The sequence below is a fragment of the Sorex fumeus genome, unplaced genomic scaffold, assembly GCF_029834395.1.
Source record: "Sorex fumeus unplaced genomic scaffold, SorFum_2.1 ptg000047l, whole genome shotgun sequence".
Lineage (NCBI taxonomy): Eukaryota > Metazoa > Chordata > Mammalia > Eulipotyphla > Soricidae > Sorex > Sorex fumeus.
Window position 1 is genome coordinate 44299025 of NW_026606104.1, and position 6229 is coordinate 44305253.

The following is a 6229-nucleotide window of genomic DNA, read 5'->3' on the forward strand; positions in this document are numbered from 1 at the left end:
GGGAATAACATATATAAAATACTTGAAAAAATACAGGGACCAAGAAGTTAATTGGGGGTTAGGACGCTTCTTGCATGTACCTGAACAAGGCTCGGTCCCTGGCACCACATGGTCCTCACTGGAAACACAGCCCCCGAGCTGCCCCACATCCTTGGCCCCTGCACTCAACCACGGGTGGCTGAGAGCCCTAGTTAGGCCCCCAGGCCTCCTGAGTACCCCCTGGGATACCCACACCACCACGCAAAATAAGATGGGGGTGGGGGAAGATCTCTAGTAACACACTGATTGCAAAACAAGGACAGGAAACTGTCTTTTTACTACATTCTATTGGGCTGTTACTTTGTTCCTTTGCAAAATATAAAATAATCGGGCCAGAGAGATAGTACCGTGAGTAGGGCACTTGCCTTGCACATGACTGATGCTGGTAAGGTCCCTGGCACTTCACAAAGTTCCCTGAGCTGAACCCTGGGCACAGAGACAGGAGTAAGGACTGAGGATTGTCAGTGTGGCCCATGTGAGAGCGTCTTAATCTCTCTGAGCCTGTACCAAAACTTAGCTTTTAAATGAAAATAGGGAGCAAGAAAGATGGTTCAAAGGCCTGGAGCACATGCTTTGCGCGTGAAAACTCTGAATTCAGTCCCCAGCTTTGGGTTCCCACAAAAGGCAAGAGGACTCTCAAGCACTGAGCCCGGAATAGCCACCCAGACTGCTGGGTGCAATTCCCAGACCAAAATAACGCAGGTTAAGCGAGGTCACAGAATCTACTTGCTAAAAGGACTGCAGGGCCCTGGGATGACTCAGAAGCAGAGCAACTGGTGTGAGGCTGACAGCTGAACCCCCACCCCCATCCCACATGCCCAGTTCCCGCCCCCAGGTCCGACTATTAGTGTTCCTGTCTCACAATGGGGTGTGCAATCCACAGCACATGACTGAAAGTGTGTGGGAGCCTGCGGAGCACCACAACCACCTCTAAAAGGAAGGAACCATTTCCATTCCACTATTCAAACGCTAGTTAAGATGGTGCCTGCCAAGGCTCGGGGCGTGCTGTCTGACTACAGCCACGTGTGATAAATGCCAGCCAGCTTTCACTCTTAGCTGCTTGTGTGGAATCCTGGGGGCACAACAGCAGCAGAGAAACCCTCCCTCGGTCAGAGAGATGGGACAGAGGTCAAGGTGCTTGCCTTGCACGTGGCCGACCCTGGTTCAATCCCTGTCACCACAAATGGTCCCTTGAATCCCTCCAGGAGTACTCCAAGTGCAGAACCAGGAGTAAGCCCTGAGCACTGCCAGATGTGGCCCAACCCTCCCTGCCGAAATAAACCCCCTGTTATCCTCCATGTGATAGGATTCCTGACTGCTCCTGGCTGCCCCAATAGCACAGCAGGACCTGAAAGGAGATGGGGGTGTTTCTGGGTTGAAAGGAGTGTGTGTGTGTGTGTGTGTGTGTGTGTGTGTGTGTGTGTGTGTGTGTGTTTCTGTGTTTGTCTTTATATGTGTATATCGATAGGGCTGGAGCGATAGCACAGCGGTAGGGCGTTTGCCTTGCACATAGCCAAGATGGCCGACCCGAGTTCGATTCCTCCGCCCCTCTCGGAGAGCCCGGCAAGCTACCGAGAGTATCTCACCCCCACGGCAGAGCCTGGCAAGCTCCCCGTGATGTATTCGATATGCCAAACACAGTAACAACAAAGTCTCCAATGGAGACGTTACTGGGCCCGCTCGAGCAAATCGATGAACAACGGGAGGACGGTGATTGATTGATTGTGTATATCGATGTCTATGTGTGTCTGTATGTGTGTCTGAGTCTGTGTGTCTCTGTATGTGTGTCTGTCTCTGTGTATCTGGGTTTTTGTATTTGTCTCTGTGTATCTATGTGTGTATCTATGTCTCTGTATGCCTGTGTGTCTGTACATGTGTGTATGAGTCTCTGTGTGTGTTTCTGTCTCTGTGTGTCTGTGTTTTGTGTTTGAGTCTCTGTATGTGTCTGAGTTGTATCTGTCTATGTGTGTCCATGTGTGCCTGTGTGTGTCTAAGTCTGTGTGTCTGTATCTGTGTCTGAGTCTGTGTGTGTGTGTGTGTGTGTGTGTGTGTGTGTGTGTGTATGTGCCAGTCTGTGGGAGTGCAGGATCCAGCATGTCTTGGCCTGCTCAGGTCTCATGTCTGCCACTGCGGTTGTCCACGCTGTGTATCTGTCTGGATGCTGCCTCCTCTGTGGGACTGACTAGTATGCACCTCCCGTGCAGGAACACTGCATCCCGGTCACAGCTGACACTCTGTCCAATGATGGCCCTGGGTTGTTTCCGGAACAAGGAGAGCCGAGGCTGTGGCTCATCTGGGAAGGTGAGAAGGGTTTCGTGGGAGGTGGCACAGGAATGCTCTGTTGGTAACCCCTATGCCCTGGAATGCTGTGGAGAAAGATGTATGCTGTGTCAGTGTGTGTGGGAAAGGGGTGCTGCCACGATGGAGCCAGACCCCGCTCTATTCTACAGGCCCCTCCAGCCGCAGGGATTCTGTGGCACATCCCCGCCTGACCCTCTCATCCCAGCCACCAGCCTCTTACCTGACAAACAGCAGGGACGGGATCCAAGTGGTGGCAGGAGGCTAAGAGGGTGATGGGGGAACATGTTTCCTGGGAGGCTTCTCAGGAGCTCAGGAAGCAGGGAAGGAGCATGCGGAAGGCAGGCCCAGCCCAAGGTGTGACTCACTTTATACAGCAGTCCCTGTTCAGAATTTCGGGGAGGTCTGCCCACTGGCTAGACGCGGAGGGCAGGGCAGAAAGCCAGGAAGCAGGTCTGGGAGGAGCCCAGGTGTCTGGGAACGCCTCCTCCAGCCAGGCGCCCCGCCAATACCCGCCCAGGCCCATTGGATGCAGAGGCCCCCAGGAAGAGTTGGGGCCAGCCTGGCAGAGGATGAACTGGTACCCTAGAATGTCAGGGAGATGGACGCTGACCAAGAAAAGGGCCCTGATCCAGGCAGGTTCCCGCCCTCTCCTCAGAGTTCAGCTTTCAAGGCTGTAGCCCCAACTCCAGTGAGCCCCAAGTGGACATAAATGACCCTAAGGTGCTTCCAGAAGACATGTTCAAGGGAGCTCTGCTGACAGGCGCCAACAGAGAACAGCCCTCTAGAAACACTCACTCTTTGTTTTGGGGGCTCTTTTGGGGGGCCCACACCCAGGGGCTTCCTCCTGGAGTGTCAAGGCTTCCTCTTGGCTCTGTGCTCCGGGATCACTCCTGGTGGCCAGAGGACCTTATAGGGTGCTGGGGATAGAACCCATGTCAGCCGCATACAAGGTAAATGCCCTAACCACCGGACTATATTGCTCTGGGCCCACGGAATACCCAATCTTTTGTTTGTTCATTTTTTGTTTGAGGCCATACCTGGCTATGCTCAGGAGTTACTCCTGGCTTCTGGCTTCTGTGCTCAGGAATTACTCCTGGCAGTGCTCGAGATACCATATGGGATATTAGGGATGGAAATCGTGTTGGCCGCGTGCAAGGCTGGCACCCTCCCTGCTGTACTATTGCTCCAGCCCCAGAATACCCAATCTTCTAGAGAAAAGTCTGTCTTCAGAAGTCATCCCTGTCTTGACAGAGAGGTAGCCCCTTCCTGCAGGGGCCCCCACCTGAGGAGGGAGACAAATTCCTGCTCTGGGGAGCCCCTGTCTGAGCAGGCCCCACATTCCGTAGAAAGCAACTTGCAGTCACCTCCCTCATCAGAACCCCGGTGGGCTCAGAGTGGGCAGCGGTGCTCAGCAAGGAGAACCAAAATAGGGGTCTTTGCTCAGAGTCCAAGAGAACCCGTCTCTGAGGGACGTGGTTCTGGGAGCAGCAGGCGAGTCGGGCTCCAGAGGAAGACAGGTCAGGAAAGAGCCTTCCGTTACCTCGGGGCTTTCTAACTGTGCTCACCACTCCCCATCCTGGTCAGAGCCGCCCCTCGGAGCCCACACAGGCTCCTCAACCTCCTCACCCTCAGGAAAAAACATCTTAGAAGCAGCAGCTGAGGCTCTAAGAGAACATCAGGAGTGCAGATGTCTGACACAAAACACAGGCCACTGCCTCTATGTACAAGGCTTGATTTCCCTTTCAGTGTTTATTATCCTCACCCTCTACTGGCTGTTGTTGATGTTACAAGGACCAGAGTTGCCACACCCCTGGCCATGGTGCTCACACACAGGCTCAGCAGAGGCTGCACTCCACGCTGAGGCCCCAAGTTTCCGGCTGTGCTCACTGCTCCCCGTCCTGGTCAGAACCGCCTCACTGAGCCCACACAGTGAGGTCATGGATCTCATTAGGACTCTGCAGTGCTCACCTATGTATAGGCCACAGGTCAAGCTTCCTGGCACAAGAGCTTTTTTAGTCAGTGATTGTGAGGGGATTGCACCCCTTTGTGGTGCTTCCACATTTTACTGCATGGAGACCGGATGTTACTTATGGCACTGGAGACTGCAAACAAAAGAACTGGCGGGCTCTAAGAGCAGAGCTGTCAGGACAGAGCTCTGCGCACATGAGTCACTGGGGGTCTAGGCTCAGGACCAGACACACACAGGGCAGGTACTTACCCCTTGTGCCAGTACTCTGGGCCGACAAGTTTTCCTCTTTTTATAACTGGAATGAAGAGGGGGTGGCGGGGTATTTTTAACTTCATTTTACTTAAGAAGGTAAAAACTAAAGCCTATAGATAAGAAATAACATGCCAAAGTTACAGTCAGCAAGTGAATGAACAAACAGCCAGAAACATGATTCCGCCCCTTGGGTGCTCATCCCAGAGTCGAGGCAGACATACCACTCCCCAGTTCCAAGGGTGAGAGTGGGCATGCTCCAGCCAGGAGGTTGATGCACCGACAGACAGTGTGCGTATGAAGTAGGGGGTGGGCACAAAAGGCGACGAAAGCCGAAAGGAACAAATCCTGCATCACTGAGCTCCCACCTTGGGTGGGTCAGGCTCCCTAGCAGCCCCCTAGGCACTGACTTTCACCCACAGAAGCTGCAAATCAGACATGGGGCCTGGACAAGGGTGCAAGGCCAAGGGGGCAGGGATCTGGAGTGACTGAACAGCGAAGGGCAACGACTGATGTTCTTAACTGATGCTTCTGTTGAGGTGATCACACTGTTTTCAAGACACAATTTTCTGGGCCCAGGAGATAAAACTCACAGGCTTAGCACACAAAAGCTCTGCATTTGACCAGCCCCTCCCCCAGAGCCACACGATGTCCCAAACCCCGCCAGAAATGGCCAGAAGTAAAAGATGTAACTCCCTCTTCAGACACAAGGAAGCAGAGACTCAGGGCTGACTCCACATGCCAGGATTGGACCCAGCCCAGCCTGGCTCCTGCTCACCACTACCCTCAGTTGGCCCCCAGGTGGCAGCAGGCGTGTGTTCCAGTAGCTCAGTAATCCAGTAAATCACCGCGAGAAGGGAAACTGCTCATCAGGTCTTTCATCTGCTCTAGGCACTGACCCCAAAAACCCTCGACACATTCATGAACTGAGGCTGGAGTTCCACCAACACCCCGGCCCCGGAGGCACCCAGATTCAGTCTACCCCTGCGCTGCACACCCCCAGCCCTCCACGTGGCCCTGGAAAGATGCTCTCGGCACACTTGGTACAGGCCAGCGACTGCCTGTGTGCCATTAGAATGTCTATGGCTGAAATTCACCAGAAAGGAAAGGAAACGGGCAGGCATTAGTCCACCTGTACAAACAGGATGTTGTGTGAATTTTCAGTAAGATTTTGTGACCTCCCAGGTCTCCCCTCACCCAACCAGTATGTTTGAGACAGGACAAAGGCCACTCTGCTCCCGCTTCTGGGGCCCGTTCCTTCCAGCAGCCCTTAAGTCTGACTCACCTGTGCAGTTCTTAGTCACTCCCAGCAGGTAATCTCCCTTCTTCCTTTCTCACCAACATTACTCTTAGAGAAACAGCAGGTCCCCTTGGGTAAGAGCCATAGTATGGTGGGAAGGAAAAAGAGGGAGGAAGGGAGGAACCAATCCCCGAATCCAAAGGGCAAGCCCATGCTCCTGTCATCTTCCCAGCTATGAGTCAGAGGTGGCCAGGGAAGCCATTTTCTAACGCCATCTCTTGGGGAACATTTTATATCTCCTGAGTGATTTCTGCTTGGTAACTCAGGCGGGCTGCTGGCCTGATCTTCCAGAAGATGAGCCTAGAGATTGCTGAGGACAACGCCATCCTCTGAGGGTGGAAGGGAGAAATGATGCATTGACTTTTGCTCCT